The 25,469-nt window shown below is 47.8% G+C and overlaps 4 non-coding genes across 4 annotated transcripts; 3 read left to right on the top strand and 1 right to left on the bottom strand.

Annotated features, from left to right (window-relative positions):
• Positions 1 to 8,621: 8,621 nt before the first annotated feature.
• TRNAG-UCC (transfer RNA glycine (anticodon UCC)) lies at positions 8,622 to 8,693 on the top strand. Its single transcript has one exon. It is a non-coding gene; the product is annotated as a tRNA-Gly (tRNA).
• A 1,790-nt stretch (positions 8,694 to 10,483) lies between these two features.
• TRNAN-GUU (transfer RNA asparagine (anticodon GUU)) lies at positions 10,484 to 10,557 on the bottom strand. Its single transcript has one exon. It is a non-coding gene; the product is annotated as a tRNA-Asn (tRNA).
• A 7,270-nt stretch (positions 10,558 to 17,827) lies between these two features.
• On the top strand, positions 17,828 to 17,899 carry TRNAW-CCA (transfer RNA tryptophan (anticodon CCA)). Its single transcript has one exon. It is a non-coding gene; the product is annotated as a tRNA-Trp (tRNA).
• A 6,830-nt stretch (positions 17,900 to 24,729) lies between these two features.
• On the top strand, positions 24,730 to 24,801 carry TRNAG-UCC (transfer RNA glycine (anticodon UCC)). The gene has a single exon. It is a non-coding gene; the product is annotated as a tRNA-Gly (tRNA).
• Positions 24,802 to 25,469: the final 668 nt, after the last annotated feature.

The raw sequence follows: 25,469 nt of genomic DNA on the forward strand, positions 1-25,469 counted from the left end.
CTGGAGTCCGGCGTCGAGTAGCCTAAGACCTGGAGCCCGAGGTGGAGAAGCGGCGCTGACTGAAGTAGCAGACGTCGTACCCGGAGCCGCCTGAGGTCGTAAGAGGGCGCCGACGGAGGTCGTGAGGAATACCAGAGGTCGAGGAGGAAGTGAACCGAGGTCGAGCGAGCGGCGTCATCGGAGGAGTGAAGTCCGCCCTCCGGAGTCGTCGGAGACCGAGGTAGAGGAGCACCGGAGGTCGGGAGTGAGGATCGCACTCCGGAGTCGCCCGGAGCCTGTGAGGAGGAGCACCGGAGGTCGGGGGTGAGGATCGCACCCCGGAGTCGCCGGAAGTCGACATCGAGGCCAGGCCGGCTGACGTCATCGGAGCCGAGAGCGCCATCGGACCGGAGCCGCCCGAAGTCGACATCGTGAGGAGACTGCCCGACGCCGTCGAATCGGAGGTCGAGATCGAACCGAGGCCACCGACATCGGACCGGAACCGCCTACCGGCGTCGTCAAAGAACTGACATTGTGCCGAGGCCGCCGAGACCGAACCGGAACCGCCTCACGGCGTCGACACGACTCCAGCGGCGTCGGAACATCAGAAAAAGGGCAGTAAGTGGAGTAGAGGGCGCCTAAGGCCCTGTGGAGACCTGAGAGACTGCTCTAAGGGGCTAGGGAGGTGCTGACACCAACCTGACTGTGCAAGGGGTGAACTGGGACTAACCTAGAGAGGTTGTGTGGAGAGAGAAAGCCAGGGCACTGGTATTCCCCCCTTTGATCTACCTCAGCTTAGGCCTCAGCCTTGTCCCAGCCAGGGAGTAGCCCCCCACAAGCCTTCCACAACCCTACAAGCTGTGCCTGGGCCAAATCAGCCCTTAAGAATTGAAGTGTCATCTGATTACATGAGTGTTGCTGTATACTTTTAATTATTTATTGGGGGTACTGTATTTATTGAATTTTTACCTATTTATTGCTGCACTATATTTATAGGTCCACAGGACTTGATGGTGTACAATATTTATTGGTACAGTATTTATTGCCTCAAAGTATTTAATTGTCTGTATATATTGCACTTGTATTTATGCCCTGTTATTTATGATCACCCCTATTTATTTCATCAAACAGCCAATATTTATTTGACCTGCACTAATTGAAACTTGTATATTGTGATTGACCTATTTATTTTTTCCAAACAGCAACTAAGAGAAAAAGATAAAGAAAGAATATTTTCATAATTTTTACGGTGTAGAGTCGTTTTTGGAACGGATGCACGCATGGTTATTGTATGGGTATATTGTATGCTTAGCACGGCGCCTGTTTCCTGACCACTCGAGCCAAGCTACCACAGTGTGTCCGGAAGACCACCACCACCCTTTCTAGTGTGGGAGTGGTTTTCCAACACATACCAAATTCGTAAATTGTCTCGGCCCTCCAGTGGGCCTCCGAGATCAGAAGTGCCATTTAATTATGCCATCCGGTTTCCACTAGGAGATTCTTAGACAGTCTATGTCTCCGTGGCCCCCTTCTCATCAGCTTGTGGGATGGTGCAACTCCGCGGCTGGAATGCCGCAAGTATATTTTTAAACAAAGATTCCTCAGTTCGGTGATGCACTCGAAACCAGATCCTTAAAGGCAGACAAGCATTCCTGACCTCGGACCTTTTCTCTTTGCCTAACGCGTTTCGGAGTAATGAACTCCTTGATCACAGGCATACAGGTATCGGAGCAGTTCTGTCGAAAAAGGCATTCTCACCAGCATGTATTTTTATAGCATCCTTAATTGAAAACAGGTGAGTCCAGTAAGTACTGCATGCTGGGAAACGTAGTGTATAGTACAAAACTCTTTTTTTTATTTTAGTGATTTTTGCCATGCCTTTTACAAATTATTTCTTTAGTAAGTCCTGCACACACATACCAAATTCGTAAATTGTCTCGGCCCTCCAGTGGGCCTCCGAGATCAGAAGTGCCATTTAATTATGCCATCCGGTTTCCACTAGGAGATTCTTAGACAGTCTATGTCTCCGTGGCCCCCTTCTCATCAGCTTGTGGGGTGGTGCAACTCCGCGGCTGGAATGCCGCAAGTATATTTTTAAACAAAGATTCCTCAGTTCGGTGATGCACTCGAAACCAGATCCTTAAAGGCAGACAAGCATTCCTGACCTCGGACCTTTTCTCTTTGCCTAACGCGTTTCGGAGTAATGAACTCCTTGATCACAGGCATACAGGTATCGGAGCAGTTCTGTCGAAAAAGGCATTCTCACCAGCATGTATTTTTATAGCATCCTTAATTGAAAACAGGTGAGTCCAGTAAGTACTGCATGCTGGGAAACGTAGTGTATAGTACAAAACTCTTTTTTTTATTTTAGTGATTTTTGCCATGCCTTTTACAAATTATTTCTTTAGTAAGTCCTGCACACACATACCAAATTCGTAAATTGTCTCGGCCCTCCAGTGGGCCTCCGAGATCAGAAGTGCCATTTAATTATGCCATCCGGTTTCCACTAGGAGATTCTTAGACAGTCTATGTCTCCGTGGCCCCCTTCTCATCAGGTAAGGCTAAGGAACTAATTCTGTGCTGGAATAAATGCTGTTTTACTCGTGGAAAGAAGCTGGTTTTGAGTGCATTTTCATTCCGGGGATGTTTGTGTTAAAAAATATATATATATCTATATACTTTTTTTAAGCGCTTATAATATTAACAGGAACTATCACCAGTCGTAGTCCAGCCTTCACACTAGTCCTTCTTATATATTAACTCTGGGCTGAGCGGAATTTTAGTTATGATGGAGTATTTGGAGTAATTTCAATAATTCCGTGTTACCCTTTCTTGCAGAGTTACAGATAATTACGCAATTACTCTTCAACGCGTAATTAATAATAATTTTTGGGGGAAATCATAACGCGTGGGTACTCGCAATCATTTCCTTGGGGGCCAGAAAGTACTGATAGAGCGGATATCGCATTTTATTTGTAGGGGTGCATTATAATCACGTGTAGACCACACCCGCATATAATCCTTTGTTGTAATAATGTAAAGTACCAGGCGAATCAAGTAGAAAGTGAATGTAACTATCACAAAACATTAACGTGAACAACTCGTGTTGTCAATCTGACAATTATTAATTTACTAAATGTGCTCATCAATTGTGACGCTTTATCTGTAGGTAAATGCGTTAATTGAAAGTGCCTTATTTCCATGCCAGTTCGTAAAGTTCATATGATGCTTTCTTATATTAGCTGAGCCTCTTAGGCGCCGATGCAATACCCTGGAAAACTCTCGCTTTAGAATTATCGGTTTGAATTTCATGCATGCTGTGGACTCTGTTCTTTCTCATATTTTGTGTTGCAGGTAAAAGAAGCGCTCTCGTTAGCTAAGAATAATGCCTTTGTTTAACTAGTAAGACAAGGAGAGAAGAAGTTACAATTGTGTTGCTTTAGTCGATAAAGGAAGGTCGTTGTGCTTCGCACAGGCGAAGGCCTGGGAACCAAGGACAAAAAGTATCAAGGAAAAGAACACCGTTGTCCCATGGAAAACCACCTTCAGGATCGTATCCACTGTAGATGGTGAGACTCACACTAAATTCTGGGAAATTGATCCACAAATAATGTGTTGTTGGGAGTAGGGAAAGTGCCCACTTCTTCCTTGCCTTCGGAGAGAGAGCCTCTTAGACTAAGCTCTGTCTTGGTAGCTTTATGCTACATGACCCATTGATTGTGGAGAGACTTCTTAGGAAGACTCCGCATACTGTCAACGTTTACTCCTTCATCTGAAAATGCTATAGTAGGGATGTCACTTTAGTGCTAGAGTAGGGATGGATTTAATGCTATTCACTCTCCAACTCTCGATGCATGGACACTTGAACTCATGCTTTCTGATCTTTTGCATCTTACTTCTTGAACTAATTGTATTACTCATGTTGCATCATCTAAATTGGATATGCAGATTTGGCTTCATGCTAATTCAGATGTTATTTTACACTCTCGTATTGTGGTGTCTTTGTGTTCAGTTATTGTTTGCTTTTTAATAAATCAAATTAACCTTAAGTAGTTGTGTGTGGCTACTATGTGTGTAGGAGAATGATTGACTCATTGATTGGCCATCTAATGACTTTTCTTCCCTATACACTTTTATGCTGTGAAAAAGAACCATTGAATTTTTATTCTAGAACAGGGATAGAATTTATGGGCCCTTTCAGTTGGTAGCAGTGTAGGATGGTTCGCATGTGAAGTAAGGGGAGCATCCAGAAATAGTCTAGGCTAAGTGGAACCTAGAACCCCAAGGCCCTGAAATAGAGCCCAATGATCGAAAACAGAAGGTGATAGACTCTGGCAGAGACTGACAGAGTTTGAAGATGCGACAAAATCAGCGAGGGACGGATGAGTGAGTATTAACAGGGTGTATCCTGTGTGTTAGATTGCGGGAATTACATGCCCTCGAGGAGTGTGACATATTAATAAAAAGTCTGTCCGCCCAGTTTATAGGATCTCGACTGACGTGCATGACAAATGTCAGACATTGTGATATGAGAACAGTTTTTTTCACAGCCTATGTCGCACTTGACGGGACTATGAACTAGCAGCGCCAGCAGCCAAGCAAGTATATGGGTGTTGCGAAAATAAAGTAGTACATACAAAATCGTAGTTCGATTTAACTTTCAAACCAATTGAGTGCTGTTGATTAATTTGTGTTATTGAAATGTTTACTTTAGGAACACTTGCTTGAGTGTCCCGCCAGTAGAGTTAGCCAAGCATCTTAATCTTGTAAATCCCACAGAACATTCTGAAAACAAGAAAACACCTCAGCAACACTTCATGACCGTCTATGTACAGTAGTCCTATCCAACCTTCCTGAAGAAGCACAACAGACCTCGTGGCGCAACAGTAGCACGTCTGACTCCAGATCAGAAGGTTGCGTGTTCAAATCATGGCAGTGTCACAAATAAATACTTTTTCACTTAAAATTAAAAAATGGGAGTAGAGGCTACTTTCTAAAACAAATATGTAATTGAATTTAAAAACGCTTGTTTGATGTAAACATAAATGCTGATCAAGCTCACATGGATTTAAGGAACAAACCTGCTCCTCATAAATTGCTATGCGTATTTAGAAGCTGTCATGCATCAGTTATACTGCCTTTACACGTTTCTGCACTAATCTTCATTTTTGAAAAAAACGCGTTTTACATGCAATGAGTCACAAAAATATTGAGGGGCAGATTATCAAGGACAGTGTTCAAAATTATCGCTGGTTTAGCGGCAGAAAACTGCTGCTAAAGTGGCGATAATGGGCTTGATAATATGCCCTTGAAAATTCCAATAGAAGCCCATGTTCTGGTGTGAAAATGGACTTCTATTGGAATTCTCCAGGGCATATTATCAAGCCCAGTATCGCCGCATCAGCGGCAGTTTTCTGCCGCTCAACCAGCGATAATTTTAACGCTGTCCTTGATAATATGCCCCCGAGTGCTGTCCGTTTCGTTAACTGTGCAGTTATGTCACAATTCTGTAATTATTAACAGGAAATACCGCAGTCTTACTCCACCCAGCTTACTGTTTGTTATACCTTAACTCTGTGTTGGACACTTCAGTTGCAGGGCAAGAGAGGGCGCTGTGGTATTACTATAAGGTTGCTCATGATGAATCATTCTTTCCTGTTTTGGAACGGAAAACAAATTATTCCATTCCATTTTAAACCCAGCAATATGCAAATCAGTCTTGACCCTGCTCCCCATGTGAACAGTCCATCCCGAACTGCCCGGCCAGGTCCTCCCTGGACTAGAAACAAGCATCCTGGGACCAGTTTCGGGGCATCACCCCTCATCAGCGAGGCTAGCTTGACTCCAGTGGCATGGAGAGCTGCTTCAATTATTGATCATTTCCCTGCTTGTTCTAATTGTGAGATTATGTCTTGATGTTTAGGGGTTTGACTGGTCACACCAAATCTAGCAATATGACGAGCCAGCAATTTTGAATACGTGCTACTGAGTCAATGAGTCCACCTCAGAATGCAGGGTTACAATATGGTGGTTTATGAGTCAGTATAACTGGAAGGAGGGCCTTGCATTCCTTGATGCAGTGTAGGTAAAGGTGTTCAGTCTGAGACGCTTTTCATTGGAATGATGCCTATGCGGATGACCATGACCTGTGTGATGTGATTAAGACGATTTTAGAAATTAACTGTGTAGAACTTGTTTGTCTTAGGACGTATACTTCACTGTGAGTAAGAGTAGGTTGATGATTCATTGGGAGGATGAGGAGATTATAGAATATCTAAATGCCGATGTTTGCTGGCGCGTGTGCCTATGTAGCTCTGCACGTGTTTCGGCCAGGTTTTAGGGGGTAGTGACCTTCAGCAGGTGATGTCGGTCTCTACACATATCAGTGCACCTGCATGGGTTTGCTGGTCAGGATTTGCTTCAGGTGAGGTTGTGTTAGTGAGTAGCATACTGTTGATGGGTGAGGGTGGATTGTTTGGGTGGATACTATGGTGAATCATGGCATGGAGGCTTGTAGGGTTAGACACGTGTCATTTGACTATGTTGCATAGTTTTATTCATGCAGGGTTATGATATGTTAATAAACATTTATAAAGCACGTGTACACCCCATGTGGCTAGTGTTCGTTTTTTATTGCTGTGGTTGATCATCTTATTTACTTTACTTAACAGTAACATTTACAAATTAGCAAAAATGAAGGGAAACATTCTCCACCCCCCTCCACCACCACCACCATCCCCTTTCTCCTCACCAGAGACAAGCCACTTAAATGGTTCTTCTCAGAAATCGACCCCTTTGTGCTGGTCAGAATGAACTGACCGAAGCTCAGCCGCCCCTTCCTTGAATTCCATCTCTCCTTCATGTAGTAGGCTACAGTAGTAGCAGCCGTGGTGCCCTTTGGCATCTGAGCCCTCTGTGGACTTTTGCAAAATAATGTCAGGAGCAGGGCCCATGCTGGTGGAAATAAATTATCCACACCCTTGACTGGATGAGTGAGGTTTCCCATCCTCAGAACACACCACACTTGGTGGTACCAGCCTTCCACTGTGGCACCTGGACCGGTCACCATTTAGGTAGTGGGTTTGGCCATTAATTAGTGTGTATTTATCGTCCTCCACCATTCTTTTATTCCCCCACCCCATGTGTATTCAGCATCCACCCAAGTAGGGTGCATTGTGGGGTCTCTGGCAACTGAACCCCAGTGATTTGTTTCACCGCCTCAAAAACCCCCAACGAGAAGGGGTGTATTAAAGGTCACCCCATAGAACGGGAGATGGGTCTCAGCTGCCCGTAGCCTCCTCGGCACAGGTCCTGTCTGGTTCCGTCCAGCGCGTGACGTCGATATGGGGACCCACGTCGCCTCAGAAGGATTTTGCTACATTGTGCCTCCGATAGGCCTGTGCGATCACTTAAATGCAATGGTGAGTTTGGTGGCCCTTCTCCCCGTGCCCTTGCACACCACAGTGGTGAGTCTGGTGTCCCTTGTCACCTGTGTCCTCGTGATGCCCTTAAACACCACAGTGGTGAGTTTGGTGGCCCTTCTCCCCGTGCCCTTGTGATGCCACCGTGGTGAGTTTGGTGTCCCTTCTCCCTGTGCCCTTGTGATACCACAGTGGTGAGTCTGGTGTCCCTTCTCCCCTGTGCCCTTGTGATGCCCTTACACACAGTGGTGAGTTTGGTGTCCCTTCTCCCCGTGCGCTTGTGATGCCCTTACACACCATGATGAGTTTGGTGTCCCTTCTCCCTCTGCCCTTGTGATGCCACCGTGGCGAGTTTGGTGTCCCTTCTCCCTGTGCCCTTGTGATGCCACCGTGGTGCGTGTGGTGTCCCTTCTCCCTGTGCCCTCGTGATGCCCTTACACACAGTTGTGAGTCTGCCGTCCCTTTGCACTTCCATACACTGAAGGTTGACCTCTCTCCGGCTCTTCTACAGACACCCCTTCTGTGCCGCTCTCTTTTCTAGTTCAATGTGGACATTCTTGCAGTGATTGGGGGGGGGGTCCGCCATCACTTCCCTTAACCCCTTCAGTGCCCGCCCCTTTCCCCGCCCAGTGCCGGCCGTTGCATTAGCGGGCGGGGTCTATGACGAGCTGGACTCGTCATGGGCACAGCGCCACCGCGGCCCATGACGAGTCCAGCTCGTCATGGGCACTGAAGGGGTTAAAGCGGAATGTCTGGAGCGGAACAATCCCTTCGAGACACCCCCAATCTATGCCCTGCAGGTGCCTTACCCTGTACCCGCCCCTCGAGACAGCTCGAATCCACAGTTCCAGGCAACGTGGGCGTAGCTTACATCGTTGCAGCATGTGCAGTGGCACCGGGGCCCGGAGGCCCATAGGGCTTATGATACTAAGGCTACTGCTAGAACAGGGTTGAAGCCGACGTCAGCATGCGGGCACTTGCGGGGGTTGGGTGAATGATGCAGCTGGTTTCCCCTGAGTGAAGATGAGGGCTCCAGTCAGCGGGGCTACGCCTGAGGAGGGGCTGCCAGAAGTGGCCAGACTGAGGGTCTTACAAGGGTCATTAGAGTGATAATGTCTGTGCGGATATTGTGCCGTTAATTTAAGAAATATCACTCTACGAGAGTGTAGCTCGTCTCATGCTCCTTGATATAAAGAATGCAGCGGAAAGGGTGTGCATCAAGCGTTGGTGGTATAGTGGTGAGCATAGCTGCCTTCCAAGCAGTTGACCTGGGTTCGATTCCCGGCCAACGCAGCATGTGTTTTTCTTACCTAAAGATAAAATGTAATATTGTTATGTTTTTAATCGCAAATTATTCATCCCCCCACAGTACTATAACATTGTGCGGGACCCTTCTCTTACAAAGAGCCACTGGGCGAGGACTGCAGCTCTTACTGTGACTCAGATGAAAAGCGCGTGGGGAGAGGAGAAGGAATTGGGAGGACCCAGAACCAAGAAGACAAGGAGGGAATGATGTAAGAGAGGGGAGTGACTTTGATTGCATTATTATCCATGGCTTTGTGTTAGAGCTCTCCTCCTGCAGGGCTGTGCTGGTGTCTAACACACTGGCCGCAAAGAAAAAGAAAAGTGCTTTCAGGCGGTTCTGGAAAGAATCGTGAAATATTAAAATAATTCATGTTCTACCACCATATCAAGAACTATTATTTGTTTGCAGCTCAAATCCTGTACATGACTGCCCGAAATATAAAGTCAATTTCTCAAATCTTTTTTTCTGTTGGGGAGAGGACTGCGCATCATCAGCCCTTTCAGTGCAAGAAGCCCCTCCAGGCTCTACCCACCGGGGATTCACCCCACGTCTGCTGTGACCACGTCTGCTGTGACCAGTCCAGCTAGAGCCATGGACAGTCCGCTGAAGAGTGATGGTGCACCCTGGGGGCTCCGGAGGGCTTCCCTCATCACTCATGGACTGAGCTACAGAGTAGAGCGCTCTCTTCCAGGGGAGACGCGGAGATGCTCAGAGCCGTGGTTTCCATCTTGGTACAGCAGTGCGCCTTGGATGAGGATGGGAAGCAGGGGTAGGAGGTCAGTCCTGTTGGTGTCTACCCCTCCCCCCCCCCCCCCCCCGCCCATTGCAAGCAGCCGAGCCCAGTTGTTTTTTAGATTAATTTGAATTTAAGTGTACTTTAAGAAGATGAGCAAAACCATTAGAATCAGAAAAATCACAAAAAAATAAAACTAGGAGACTACATTCATGATAGATTAATTTAGATTTCACAAGCTAGACTTAAATCCACCGCACATTCAGCACGAAGGCCAGTCATGACTTCACACAAAGGTAATGGTTCTACACAGAATCTGTCAATTCTCAGAGTTTCCTTGTAACTGTATTCAATCTTTCAGGTGTGTGCCCCTTTTGCCAGAATTATTCTCTGGAAGCCCAATCTTGTTTAATAGTGCCCTATAAGTACATATAAAATACAAATGAACGAATCATCTTCTTTCGTGCCAAGCCTTCAGAATGTGTTGCATTTATTATGAAACTATAGTCTCCTCTAAACTTCCATAGAGCAGTCTAATGATGTCATGTCCTACAGTTTATTACAGATTTAGCCTATTCTGAAAGAGGGCAAGGGACAGTCCAGTGTGAAAGTCCACTAGATCCCTCATTAAATAAACACTCTTTAGACTTCTGTTTGTTAGTCCATTAAAAGTTGGTTGGTGTGGTCAGGTTCGGCCAGCACTAGATAACGTGATATGTGTATTTGTAAAGCGCAGGTTCACCCCTAACGGGGTATCTTGGCGCTGAATAACAGATGTTTATTGTTACCCAATTACATTTTATCGACCTCAGATGGATAATAGGGTGAGTGAACCCGGAGGTATTTGAACCTGTGACGAGGAGGTCAGGCACAGGCCCCTACAGTGGATGCATTAGTCAACTGAGCGCCTAAACCCCGCTCGAGGGGTGGATGTTTCTTTTTGGCATTTAAGGTGAGGTGAAGGACAGCAGGTGCAGGGAGCGGTGGTATAGGAGAAGGGAAAAGAGCAGAGAGCAGGGAATGCAAACTTTGAATAAAAGAACCCGTCCCTGGGTGGGCTCGAACCACCAACCTTTCGGTTAACAGCCGAACGCGCTAACCGATTGCGCCACAGAGACCTGCTTACTACAGTAGTTTGAGGCAGAATTCCAGCTGAGTCTAGAGCACTGGGCTATGGAAAACTATGTTTAAAAAAATATCGGATTATCATTATGCCTTACAAGCGCCAAGCTAGCACTTCATTTCACTTAGCGCTTTCTGCCTGCATTTAAGCCGCCCTCAGATCGCAGCACATCTCTCACAATACTCTTGCTTTAAAAGCTCTCAGTCTCACTTCAGAACCAGCTGGCACAGCCTGCCGGGGCCCGGGGTCTGCCTCGGTTCCATGGACAGGCTTCATGGTTTAGGGTGACCAACCGTCCGTAAATTTCACGGACAGTCCGTAATTTCGGCCGTCTGTCCGTTGTCCGTGAAGGATTCTTTAACGGACGCCATTTGTCCGTAATTGTAACCGGGCACCAATCGCACCACCCTCAAGCTGGCACAGCTTCCACCCACCTCCCTGCTTGACTCCGATGCTGTTGAGGTCGGGTGTAACAGACTCCGATACAGTACCAAACCTCAGATCCCCAGCAGCATTGGAGAGGCACAGCGGGATGGCAACCCTCACACCTTCCGCCCTTGATGAGCTGTTCCGAGGTGCTTGAAGGTGACTGAGAGGGAGGGGCTGTAGCTTTAGGAGCAGGGGTGTTAGAAATGGCGATTTCTGGTTGGCTAGGGCTTGCGCTAAAGCCAGGCAGAAACCACCACTCTAGTCAGGGCAAGGAAGTTACACGCCAAAGATAACCCCTGCTCACCCCCTTGGTAGCTTGGCACGAGCAGTCAGGCTTATCTCTGAGGCGATGTGTAAAGCGTTTGCGCGCGCACCCAGCAACAACACCCAAGGCCCACCACAAAGGAAACTCCACACAAGGTATTCTATAAAAATAGCCTTTGTATTATAGTAAAACACATCAGATGAAAACACACACTTTACAATGTGCCAACAGGCACGGGCAGAATTTACAAGGGATATGTACAAGACAGGGCCACCTGGACCACTGTCAGGAATTAGCACTTTTAGAACTTAGCACATAAAATATATAAAATTACTGTAGCACAAAAATAATATGTATAGCACACAACCAGTACTTACTGGTATCAGGTAAGTACCACCTACGCAACCCTAACTACCTTAGGAAACTGTCACGCAGGGGACTGGAACCTCACTAGCACCACCTGTACTAGGAGAAAGCAAACAACCACCTAAGTATAACAATACCTGTAGGGGTAATAGAACGTTACACATGATGCATCACATTCAGAGGTGTAGGGAAGGAAAACACATGATGCATCAAAACACATTCAGAGGTGTAAAGCAAGGCACATGACGCACTGAAACACATTCAGAGGTGCACGGAAAGGAACAATTGCGCAAGAACTCATATGCCACCACCTGTGGCAATTCCTAGGCCAACTGGCCTCGTCAGGGCTAGGACGCCCTGTGTTCGACAAAGTCAGGGGCAAGGCTGCGCAGGAGGCACAGTCCAAAACTCCGAGGGCCACAACCTAAACGATGCAGCTGCCCACTAAGTGCTGGGCAGCTGGAGACAAATGAGCGTGGGCACTGCTGTGCCTGTGGAGCCCCCTCTGGACCACAACAATAGGGGCGCCTCGTGGGCTCAACCAAACAAATGCGCCGTCGTTGGAGTCCCTCTCGGGGGACTCGCGATTGCCAAATAATTGCCCCCGTAACGTTGGAGTCACACTGGACTCTGAGGAAATATAGTGCCCCTCGTTGGAGCCTCAACCGGCTCTGAAATCCATGCGCCTTATGGGAGCCTCACAGGCTCTACTACATCCAGCCCCCGTCGTTGGAGCCTCGGCGCGAGGCTCTCAGTAACATGGGCCCGCGCCGGAGGCGGGGGCTGCTCACAAGATTAACCGGTCTGGGACCGGCACCCACGTTACTCGTGCGGAGTCCCCGAGCCCTTCCCCACTCACCGGGCTGTCCTCGGGGACTCCGCTCCTCGGGGCCGTACTTCCTGGTCGCCGGAGCGCGGGGTGGGCTCCCGCCTGCTCCCTTTCTCAGCGTGACGTCTCTCGGGGCTGGGAACACGTGGGTCACACCCCCTCCCGCTGAACCAATCACAGCGCGGCAGGGGGATGACGCGGCCGGGACTCCGGGCTGCGGCGGTGATCGTCTCGGTGATTAGAGGGGTGGGCTCCCTCGGTAACCACTACCCATAAGCGGGGTAGGCACCCGCCAACGAAAGGATCAGATAAGCGGGGTGGGCACCCGCCAACGAACCCACAATGCGGGGTGGGCTCCCGCTCGATCCGATACCCAAGGGGGGGAATCCCTACGCCGGGGATTCCCTCGGTTGTGACGGGGCGACACCGGAGCGCGCTGGCAGCGCCCGGGCATCAAAATGAAGCGCTCCTAGCGCTATGCAGTAAATCACAGCGCTCCCAGGCGCTACAAGCAAAAGGGTCTAGCAATAAAGTTTTCAAAAGCCAGGGGGGCAAAGACTGGGCCCAGAGCCAGCTCACAGGGCCCTCCAGCAGGGAGGCAATCCCCAGTGGCGGTCTCTCCTGGCGCCCAGCAGCAGCAGGCCCCCCCTCAAGTGGATCCTGCAAGAGAACAAATTGTAAGGGGACACAGCCCCTTTTTATACAGTAAAAGTCTTTGTCTAAAGGTGCAGGGAAGGGGCGAACCAGTTCCAACAGGTTCCTGAGCACTTTGTTTTGCTCAGCCCCTCTCCCTATTCACTGGCAGGGCTAGGGTCATTAGACGCACCACAGGGGCCGGCGCCAGCATTGTGTGGGGAAAGCCCTGTCCTATTCAGGACCCAGGTATACTCCTCCCCAGCCATCAGCATGCTAACTCCCCATTCACCACTGGGTGACTCCTCCTGACTCTGGGGATTTCCCTAACCCGTCACATGACCCCCACCAGCCAATCGCCAGACAAGCCACACATTTCATACTGCACACTGAAGTGCCCACTTCTAGAAGTGGCACTTCCACACTACGTACATGCACGCTGCACACATCATCGCGCAGCATTCACTCACACGAGTCCGCACATACCAAACTCGGGCCTGCACACCCCACGCATCAGGAACTACCAGGACACATACATTCCCCCATGCATTCCTATGGGAGGGCAGGCCAACCTCAACACACGCACGCACTTTACCCTGGGACACAGCGGTAAAGTGCGCCTAAACCAAAAATCATTACACCAAGTCACCCATAAAAAGCAAAAAGTCCCGGGGGTGAACCTGCCAGAAGGGCCAAGTCCAACAAGGGGCATCTATTCAGATGCAAACAGCCCTGAATGCGTCATGTCTCTGCAATTTAGAGGGGCCTCACACATACCCTTTCTGCCCAGGGCCCCAGACATCCTAGAACCGGCCCTGAGTACACCAAGGCACCACGTGGTTCTCTTCACAGAGCTTAATTACTGTTACTAAATTGTAAGCAAACATTGGTTCTTCAAACATGCAGTCTATAATGTAATAAAATAAAGATGGCACAATCGCACCCACACTGATTAACAAAGTATGGAGGACAATCAGTTAAATCAGTTCTCTTGGAGTATCTCCTTTAAGTACTGTACATCACAGTGGGGGGATGGCATAACTAAAATTTTAGAAAGAGCCTGTCTTCTCGTTGTTTTGTCCAGGAGGGGGTGAGGAGCCCTACCCCACCCTGGAAGAGACCGAGATGATACTAGAATACTGCATGCCCACCCCTGTGCCCACCCTGGTGGATCCTGTTCCCCCTCCTGTGATGGCTCCTGCGCCCCCCAGTGATGGCTCCGGTCCCCCCATGTGGTGGCTCCTGGCCCCCCCGCCTGTGATGGCTCCTGTCCCCCCCTCCCCCCCTGTGGTGGATCCTGTCCCCGCCCTGGTTGGCTTCTGTCCCAGTCCTGGAATGGCTCCTGCAGCGAGGGTGAAGTTCTTGATGGGCCTCTTCTCAAAAAGGCTCAGCTCAAAATTAATACGAAAAGGTGGGTGAGTGAGTAAGTGAAGGGATGGATGGATGGCTGGATGAATTAGTGAAAGGGTGAATGGAGGAATGAAAGATTGAATAGATGGATAATGCGAGAGGATGGATGGATGGATGGATGGATTGATGAGTGAGTGGAAGGATGGACGGGAGAAAAGGTAAATAGCTGGATGTATGGGTGGAAGGGTAGCTGGATGGGTAAAAGGGTGAATGGATGAGTGAAAGGATGGATGAGTGAAAAGGTGGATGATGAGTGAGTGGATGGATGAGTGAAATGACGGATGGATTGATGAATTGATAAGTGCAAGGGTGAATGGATGGACGGATGAGTGAAAGGGTGGATGTAAGGATGAGTGAGTGAGTGAAAGGGAGGGTAGGTGGACAAACAGATGAGTAGATGAGTGAAGGAGTGAAAGGATAAATGGATGAGAGAAAGGATGGATAAGTGATAGGGTCAATGTATGGATTCATGAGTGGATGAGTAGATGGATGGATGGGTGGGTGGATGGCTGGAAGGAAGGATGGCCAAGTGAAAGGGTCGATGGAGAGAGAAAGGGAGGATGGGTGGATGGCTGAAAGAGTGGATGGGTGGAAGGATGAGTGACTGGGTGGATGGATAAGTGAAAGGATGGCTGGATGGGTGAAAGAGTAAATGGCTGGATGGATGAGTGAATGGATGGATGGGTAGAAGAGTGGATGGATAAGTGTACAGATGGATAGGGTGAAAGGGTGGATGGATGGATAATGGATGGATGAGTGAAAGGATGGATGAAGGGATGGATGAGTGAAATGATAGATGGAAAGATACATGATGGATAGGTTTTCAAATGGTTGAATATGTTTGGATATGGCTGGGCTTACTTATATACTATTGCGCGACCTCCTCTGATGTGTCTGTAAAACTTACCTATTGTCCTGAAGTTTTGTCCTGAATTTTGACCTCCTGTCCTGAATTTGTGTCCTGAATTTTGACCCTTTGTCCTGAATTTTTACACTCACCGTCCTGAATTTGCACCAATGCCAGTTGGTCACCCTAGGTTTAACTGCCCCGCGGGAGGGGCTCTGGCGGCGGCTCACGAGCTCTCTCCGCTGCTCTCTCTCACGCGGCTACATTTACAGCATTGGCCTCTCTCTCCGGAGCATCGGGCGTCCTTACCCACCCGAGGCCGGGCCTGGCTGGAGATAGACCTTAGGACAGCGTCATATAGAATGACGTCACTGGGAGGAAGGGAGCGGAAAGTTTCCCCCAAAGCCACCTCTTATTTACCAAAGGGTCAAGCGGCGCCTGCCGCACCCAGAGGAGGGGCCCTGGGTGCAGCTGGGAGGGGGCGGCAAACAGACAACAAGACTGCGGGGCTGGGATAGAGCATGGGTCGGTACTCGGTAGTAAGGTGCAAGACCAGTCTTCTCTCCAACCCTCACCCCCAGGGGTGTTGCTGTCCTGCAGTGATGTGCTGGAAGTGATGGCGCCCCTTGGCTTCTTTCTAGAGGTGCAGAACCCAGGGTCAGATGTCTGAAGGCTGGTGAATGGAAACAAACACTGCCCTGGAGCTTGAGACCACCAGGAGGACTCTGTAGACATCACCAGGGCTGGTGCCCCTACTCTGCAAAAGAACATGGCCGCCTCCAGGTTCACTCAGAGTATGTATGACAAGCCCAGGCGGCCTCTACTAGAGAAGAGAGACCCCACCCCATCCCCTCCATAGCCCCCTGGGGTGTCCACCCAGACCTTGACTCTTCACGTTGACAGTGGCCCTTGCCGCCTCTTCCCTCTCTTTGAAGGGCCGGGGATGGTTTTCATTTCTCGACTCTCGTTGCCTCATCTGTTCTCCGAAGTGTTTTCAGGTGATTTCTGCTCAGTGGTTATTTATGAGACCCACACATGGAACAGTGTGCTCCTTGCTCTATTTGCATCATCTGCCTTCTTTATTTCTTTGTATTTTTACCAGGCCTGGGGGATTTGTCTTTGTTTTTTGAGAAAAATGTGCCATTCTATTTTGTTTTCTCAATTTTTATTAAATGTTTCCAATTGTTGTTGATGGTTGGTAATTCATGGCGCAAACCCCACAAAACAAGTTAAAAAATAAAACAATAGTTGAATAAAAATGTGCATAGTGGCAAATTAAATCCGCCTTGTTATGTGTGAAATTCGTGTTTCGCTTTTGGTCACCACCAATCGCAACCATCTAAATTATTCTTAATAATTCTTTTTATGAATTGTGAAAATCCAGGTCCTTGCACCACTTCCTCCCCGGTTTACACATTAGCACAATCCCTCGCACAGGCGACCTTGGCCCCTGGTGCAGTGAGGGTACCTGGTGCCCTCACACAATCAAGGGAATGCACCCATGCCTCTAGCCAAGTAGTAAACGACAACAGTAGTTGGGGTGTGGTGGGCCTCTCAAACCCAACGACCCCGGTGCAACTGCACCTGCTGCACTGTTGATAGATACCTTTCTGATGCTCCTGGAGCCACGCACTACATACAACAGAAGAGTTATATGGGACTGTAAAGTTCAGGACATTTGCATAGCGCAAGTAGCGACCCCAACGTGGTACCCCTGTGCACAGGGGTTTGGGGGGGCAGCATTGTCTGGCGCTGTTTCAGGGCTCTCAGTGTACAGCTGAGTAATGCCAACTGACACAGATCACCCCAGAGCCATCTCTCCGCTAGAACTCATGCGTGACATTCTAACTAATTGCGGAAAAAAAGGTGATCTCCAAAACACAGCTCCTCCCAATGATGGTCCGAGAGGCGGAGCTGAAAGGTCTTCCCGCTGAGCTCGTGGGATCTCTTTTTTCTTTTTTTTTTTGTCCTCATGTCGGCCATGGCGTTCTGCAAATATTGGACCATTTGCCCAAACCGTTTGGGGGATACATATAGCTTCCCAGTATCACCTCCAAAGTTGCCACGGTCTGGAATAATAATATTTTGTGTGGGCTCTCGGCTGATCTGCGTGACACTGTTTGATCTTGTGATGATGGAAGAAATGCTTCTTTTTTGCAGTCTACGTCACACTTGACCGGACCATCAGGCAGCAGCACCAGCAGAAAAGTAAGTTTAGGGGTAACAGGAAAGGCTCGGGGGTATACAACGCAGGAGCTTCAGTTAGCCTTCTAGCCCGAATGAATCGTCCTGGCCAGCCCGATTTATTCAGTAATTTGTACATTTCTACGGTAAAAACACTTGGCTGAGGGTCCGCTAACAGAATAACGTAATTCATCCCAAGCCTTTATTTCCTGTTGGAAAAGCAACAAATTAATATCTCAGTGGCAGTCCCTCAGTGACCTTCATGTTTACTTGTCGATCATTCTGCACCCGGGCTCCCAGGTGATCTCGTGGCGCAACGGTAGCGCGTCTGACTCCAGATCAGAAGGTTGCGTGTTCAAATCACGTCTGGATCACAACGGGAGTTTGTATTTTGCACTTGTCATGAAATGTAATAGCGTGTTTTAGATAATGTTCTTAATAAAAGTAGAAAAAAATATTAATAAATACCATTTTAATGAATAAATAAATGTAGATCAAGTTCATATGGATTGAAGTGGAACAAACCTGCTCCTCACAAATTGCTAAGGCACCTGGAAGTCACGAATAATTTGCATTGTTTTTATATGTTTCTACAAATATATATATATATATATCTATTGAACACAAAACATCCCCGGAATGAAAGTGCACTCAAAACCAGCTCTTTTCCACAGGCAGAACAGCATTTATTCAAACACAGAGTTGATTCCTTCGCCTTACGCGTTTCGGGGCTTAAATCCCCTTGATCACAGGCATCGACATGTAATGGGATAGAAAGAAAGCATTTTGCAGCATGTGACTTTTAAAACCCTCCAATGGGCGTCAGGTGAGTACAACATGGTGTTGCATGCTGGAAAAGGAAGTCCGTAATTATTTGCTGTTTAGTACATTTAAATACCTTCTGCATAATTATTTCCTTAGTAGGCTCTGTCCCATTACAGCATTTCGTCAGTTTCATAAACCCTCCGATGGGCCTCCAGAATGAAAGCTGTTCGTGTTTGAAGCCAGCTGGTAATCCAAAGGGAAACTCTGATTAGTTCATCAGTCTCCATGGCTCCCAGACATCAGGGACGGTGCACTTTCGCGGCTGGACTGCCGACTTAAATTTTTTGAATAAATGCTGTTCTGCCTGTGGAAAAGAGCTGGTTTTGAGTGCACTTTCATTCCGGGGATGTTTTGTGTTCAAAAAATATATATATCTATATACTTTTTTTAAGCGCTTATAATATTAACAGGAACTATCACCAGTCGTAGTCCAGCCTTCACACTGGTCCTTCTTATATATTAACTCTGGGCTGAGCGGAATTTTAGTTATGATGGAGTATTTGGAGTAATTTCAATAATTCTGTGTTACCCTTTCTTGCAGAGTTACAGATAATTACGCAATTACTCTTCAACGCGTAATTAATAATAATTTTTGGGGGAAATCCTAACGCGTGGGTACTCGCAATCATTTCCTTGGGGGCCAGAAAGTACTGATAGAGCAGATATCGCATTTTATTTGTAGGGGTGCATTATAATCACGTGTAGACCACACCCGCATATAATCCTTTGTTGTAATAATGTAAAGTACCAGGCGAATCAAGTAGAAAGTGAATGTAACTAGCACAAAACATTAACGTGAACAACTCGTGTTGTGCATCTGACAATTATCAATTTACTAAATGTGCTCATCAATTGTGACGCTTTATCTGTAGGTAAATGCATTCATTGAAAGTGCCTTATTTCCATGCCAGTTCGTAAAGCTCATATGATGCTTTCTTATATTAGCTGAGCCTCTTAGGCGCCGATGCAATACCCTGGAAAACTCTCGCTTTAGAATTATCGGTTTGAATTTCATGCATGCTGTGGACTCTGTTCTTTCTCATATTTTGTGTTGCAGGTAAAAGAAGCGCTCTCGTTAGCTAAGAATAATGCCTTTGTTTAACTAGTAAGACAAGGAGAGAAGAAGTTACAATTGTGTTGCTTGAGTCGATAAAGGAAGGTCGTTGTGCTTCGCACAGGAGAAGGCCTGGAACCGAGGGCAAAAGGTATCAAGGAAAAGAACACCGTTGTCCCATGGAAAACCACCTTCAGGATCGTACCCACTGTAGATGGCGCAACAGTACTGTACTGGCCAACTTAGCCAGTAATGCAGCCACCGACGCTAAAATACTAGCTGTGGAATGTGTGTCTCCCCGTGGCTGCACTGTGGGTTGGCTAGTAACTACTAATGGCAGCGCCTCCCTTGCTCCTTCTGGGGCGCAGGTATAATTACCAGTGGTTCTGTTGGCACTGCAGGACACTCAGAACTAGGTGCAGGCGCTAATGCTTTCAATGCACCCCTGATTTCTGCCAGTATTGTCCCACCCTCATCTCACACCCCATTTTTTGGGCCTATTTGCATTGGTTGACACGGGGTGGTGTTATGGGGGTCTCTGGCTGGGGGGGGCGGCTGCTCCGGTTCAACTGCCCCTTGCCCACTTTTCTTATTCTTGTCTTGCCTCGTGGCCTTAATGCTCTTCTCTTTTGCTTTCCCTGACTGTGTCTTGGGCCTCTTCTCTAATGGAGGGAAAGCTGCCCTGGGAGGGACCTTGGATCTGTGCGGGCGCTCTACCACATCTGCCTCTGGGACAGGCTCTGGGTCCTGGCCCCTGTCCGGTTCGGTGACTCCCAGCTCGTCTTCACTACTCTCATCGTCCCCCAATTTTGCTAAAACAAGCTTTAATAGCTGAGCCAGGTTGGGGTCAACACCCCTTTGCGCTTTTTACTGGGCTCTCTTGCTGGCATTCTCCCCCTTGGTAACTGCCTACACCTCCAGCACCCAGTAATCCCTTCTTCCTCAAAAAGCGCGCTGCCCTGTGCTCACAAAGCTAACAAGTGCTCACAACCCCGCCTTCAGCGCGATCAAGTGATCCTACTAATCGCGCTACACCAAGCAAGAATATCTGGGCACCTTTACTGTGCAACAAACAGTCCCTTCCTATTCAGTGGAGAGCTTTAACACTCAGGGCCACTATGTATGCGAATCAAGTAGAAAGTGAATGTAACTAGCACAAAACATTAACGTGAACAACTCGTGTTGTGCATCTGACAATTATCAATTTACTAAATGTGCTCATCAATTGTGACATTTTACCTGTAGGTAAATGCGTTAATTGAAAGTGCCTTATTTCCATGCCAGTTCGTAAAGCTCATATGATGCTTTCTTATATTAGCTGAGCCTCTTAGGCGCCGATGCAATACCCTGGAAAACTCTCGCCTTAGAATTATCGGTTTGAATTTCATGCATGCTGTGCACTCTGTTCTTTCTCATATTTTGTGTTGCAGGTAAAAGAAGCGCTCTCGTTAGCTAAGAATAATGCCTTTGTTTAACTAGTAAGACAAGGAGAGAAGAAGTTACAATTGTGTTGCTTTAGTCGATAAAGGAAGGTCGTTGTGCTTCGCACAGGCGAAGGCCTGGGAACCAAGGACGAAAGGTATCAAGGAAAAGAACACCGTTGTCCCATGGAAAACCACCTTCAGGATCGTATCCACTGTAGATGGTGAGACTCACACTAAATTCTGGGAAATTGATCCACGAATAATGTGTTGTTGGGAGTAGGGAAAGTGCCCACTTCTTCCTTGCCTTCGGAGAGAGAGCCTCTTAGACTAAGCTCTGTCTTGGTAGCTTTATGCTACACGACTCATTGATTGTGGAGAGACTTCTTAGGAAGACTCCGCATACTGTCAACGTTTACTCCTTCATCTGAAAATGCTATAGTAGGGAAGTCACTTTAGTGCTAGAGTAGGGATGGATTTAATGCTATTCACTCTCCAACCCTCGATGCAGGACACTTGAACTCATGCTTTCTGATCTTTTGCATCTTACTTCTTGAACTAATTGTATTGCTCATGTTGCATCATCTAAATTGGATATGCAGATTTGGCTTCATGCTAATTCAGATGTTATTTTACACTCTCGTATTGTGGTGTCTTTGTGTTCAGTTATTGTTTACTTTTTAATAAATCAAATTAACCTTAAGTAGTTGTGTGTGGCTACTATGTGTGTAGGAGAATGATTGACTCATTGATTGGCCATCTAATGACTTTTCTTCCCTATACACTTTTATGCTGTGAAAAAGAACCATTGAATTTTTATTCTAGAACAGGGCTAGAATTTATGGGCCCTTTCAGTTGGTAGCAGTGTAGGATGGTTCGCATGTGAAGTAAGGGGAGCATCCAGAAATAGTCTAGGCTAAGTGGAACCTAGAACCCCAAGGCCCTGAAATAGAGCCCAATGATCGAAAACAGAAGGTGATAGACTCTGGCAGAGACTGACAGAGTTTGACGATGCGACAAAATCAGCGAGGGACGGATGAGTGAGTATTAACAGGGTGTATCCTGTGTGTTAGATTGCAGGAATGACGTGCCCTCGAGGAGTGTGACATTTTAACAAAAAGTCTGTCCGCCCAGTTTATAGGATCTCGACTGACGTGCATGACAAATGTCAAACATTGTGATATGAGAACAGTTTTTTTCCCAGCCTATGTCGCACTTGACGGGACTATGAACTAGCAGCGCCAGCAGCCAAGCAAGTATATGGGTGTTGCGAAAATAAAGTAGTACATACAAAATCGTAGTTCGATTTAACTTTCAAACCAATTGAGTGCTGTTGATTAATTTGTGTTATTGAAATGTTTACTTTAGGAACACTTGCTTGAGTGTCCCGCCAGTAGAGTTAGCCAAGCATCTTAATCTTGTAAATCCCACAGAACATTCTGAAAACAAGAAAACACCTCAGCAACACTTCATGACCGTCTATGTACAGTAGTCCTATCCAACCTTCCTGAAGAAGCACAACAGACCTCGTGGCGCAACAGTAGCACGTCTGACTCCAGATCAGAAGGTTGCGTGTTCAAATCATGTCGGGGTCATAAATATATGCTTTTTCAATTGAAAAATGGGAGTAGAGGCTACTTTCTAAATCAAATAAGTAATTGCATTTAAAAAGGCTCGTTTGATGTAAACGGATGCGGATCGAGCTCACATGGATTCAAGCGGAACAAACCTGCTCCTCATAAATTGCTATGCGTATTTAGAAGTCTTCATGCCTCAGCTATACTGCCTTCACACGTTTCCGCACAAACCTTACTTTTTGAAAAAAACGCGTCTTTTACATGCAATGAGTAACAACAATATTGAGTGCTGTCCGTTTCGTGAAATGTAGCTATGTCACAATTCTGTAATTATTAACAGGAAATACCGCAGTCTTACTCCTGCCCACACGGCTTAATGTTATACCTTAACTCTGTGTTGGACACTTCAGTTGCAGGGCAAGAGAGAGCGCTGTGGTATTACTATAAGGCCGCTCATGATGAATCATTCTTTCCAGTTTTGGAACGGAAAACAAATGATTCCATTCCATTTTAAACCCAGCAATATGCAAATTAGTCTTGACCCTGCTCCCCATGTGAACAGTCCATCCCGAACTGCCCGGCCAGGTCCTCCCTGGACTAGAAACAAGAATCCTGGGATCAGTTTCGGGGCATCACCCCTCATCAGCCAGGCTAGCTTGACTCCAGTGGCACCACCATCCCCTTTCTCCTCACCAGAGACAAGCCACTTAAATGGTTCTTCTCAGAAATCGACCCCTTTGTGCTGGTCAGAATGAACTGACCGAAGCTCAGCCGCCCCTTCCTTGAATTCCATCTCTCCTTCATGTAGTAGGCTACAGTAGTAGCAGCCGTGGTGCCCTTTGGCATCTGAGCCCTCAGTGGACTTTTGCAAAATAATGTCAGGAGCAGGGCCCATGCTGGTGGAAATAAATTATCCACACCCTTGACTGGATGAGTGAGGTTTCCCATCCTCAGAACACACCACACTTGGTGGTACCAGCCTTCCACTGTGGCACCTGGACCGGTCACCATTTAGGTAGTGGGTTTGGCCATTAATTAGTGTGTATTTATCGTCCTCCATCATTCTTTTATTCCCCCACCCCATGTGTATTCAGCATCCACCCAAGTAGGGTGCATTGTGGGGTCTCTGGCAACTGAACCCCAGTGATTTGTTTCACCTCCTCAAAAACCCCTAACGAGAAGGGGTGTATTAAAGGTCACCCCATAGAACAGGAGATGGGTCTCAGCCGCATAGCCTCCCCGGCACAGGTCGCGTCTGGTTCCGTCCAGCGCGTGACGTCGATATGGGGACCCAGGTCGCCTCAGAAGGATGTTGCTACATTGTGCCTCCGATAGGCCCGTGTGATCACTTAAATGCAATGGTGAGTTTGGTGCCCCTTCTCACTGTGCCCTTCTGATGCCCTTGCACACCACAGTGGTGAGTTTGGTGTCTCTTTTCCTCGTGCCCTTGTGATGCCCTGACACACAGTGGTGAGTTCAGGGTCCCTTCTCCCTGTGCTCCTGTGATACCACAGTGGTGAGTTTGGTGTCCCTTGTCCCCTGTGTCCTCGTGATGCCCTGACACACAGTGGTGAGTTTGGTGTCCCTTGTCCCCTGTGTCCTCGTGATGGCCTTACACCCAGTGGTGAGTTTGGTGTCCCATCTCCCCGTGCCCTCGTGATGCCCTTACACACAGTGGTGAGTTTGGTGTCCCATTGCACTTCTATACACTGAAGGCTGACCTCTCTCCGGCTCTTCTGCAGACACCCCTTCCGGGCCGCTCTCTTTTCTAGTTCATTGTGGACATTCTTGCAGTGATGGGGGGAGGGGGTGAGAGGGAGGGGGGGGAGGGGTCCTCCATCACTTCCCTTAGAGCTGAATGTCTGGAGCGGGACAATCCCTTAGGGACCACGCGATCTATGCCCTGCAGGTGGCACGCACCCGCCCCTCGAGACAGCTCGAATCCACAATTCCAGGGCGCGTGGGCGTAGCTTGTATCAGTGCAGCATGTGCAGCGACACCAGGCCAGGAGGCCCATTAGGGCTTATGATACTAAGGCTACTGCTAGAACAGGATTGAAGCCAAAGTCAGCATACGGGCACCTGCGGGTCTGGGTGAATGACGCAGCTGGTTACCCCTGAGTAAAGATGAGGGCTCCAGTCAGCGCTGCTCCGCCTGCGGAGGGGCTGCCAGAAGCGGCCAGACTGGGGGACTTACAAGGGTCATGATTAGAGCTGTAATGTCCGTGCGGAAATGGTGCCGTTAACCTAAAAAATATCACCCTGCGAGAGTGTAACGCGTCTTATGCCCCTTCATATAAAGAGGGCAGGGGCGAGTGAGTACACCAAGCGTTGGTGGTATAGTGGTGAGCATAGCTGCCTTCCAAGCAGTTGACCCGGGTTCGATTCCCGGCCAACGCAGTGCAAGTTTTTTCTTAATTAAATATACAATGTAATATTGCTATGTATGTTTTTAATAGAAAATTATTCATCCCCCCCACAGTACTAACATTGTGCGGGACCCTTCTCTTTAATAGTAGCCACTGGGAGAGACGTGCAGCTCTTACTGTGACTCAGATGGAAAGCGTGTGGGGGGAGGAGAAGGTATTGGGAGGACCCAGAACCAAGAAGACAAGGAGGGAATGATGTAAGAGAGGGGAGTGACTTTGATTGCATTATTATCCATGGCTTTGTGTTAGAGGTCTCCTCCTGCAGGGCTGTGCTGGTGTCTAACACACAGGCCGCAAACAAAAAGAAAAGTGCTTGCAGGCAGTTCTGGAGAGAATCGTGAAATATTAAAATAATTCATGTTCTCACACCATATCAAGAACTATTATTTGTTTGCAGCTCAAATCCTGTACATGACTGCACGGGAATATAAAGTCAATTTCTCAATTCTTTTTTGCTGTTGGGGAGAGGACTGCGCATCATCAGCCCTTTCAGTGCAAGAAGCCCCTCCAGGCTCTACCCACCGGGGATTCACCCCACGTCTGCTGTGACCAGTCCGGCTAGAGCCGTGGACAGTCCGCTGAAGAGTGATGGTGCACCCTGGGGGCTCCGGAGAGCTTCCCTCATTACTCGTGGACTGA

The sequence above is a fragment of the Triturus cristatus genome, chromosome 12 (assembly GCF_964204655.1).
Source record: "Triturus cristatus chromosome 12, aTriCri1.1, whole genome shotgun sequence".
Lineage (NCBI taxonomy): Eukaryota > Metazoa > Chordata > Amphibia > Caudata > Salamandridae > Triturus > Triturus cristatus.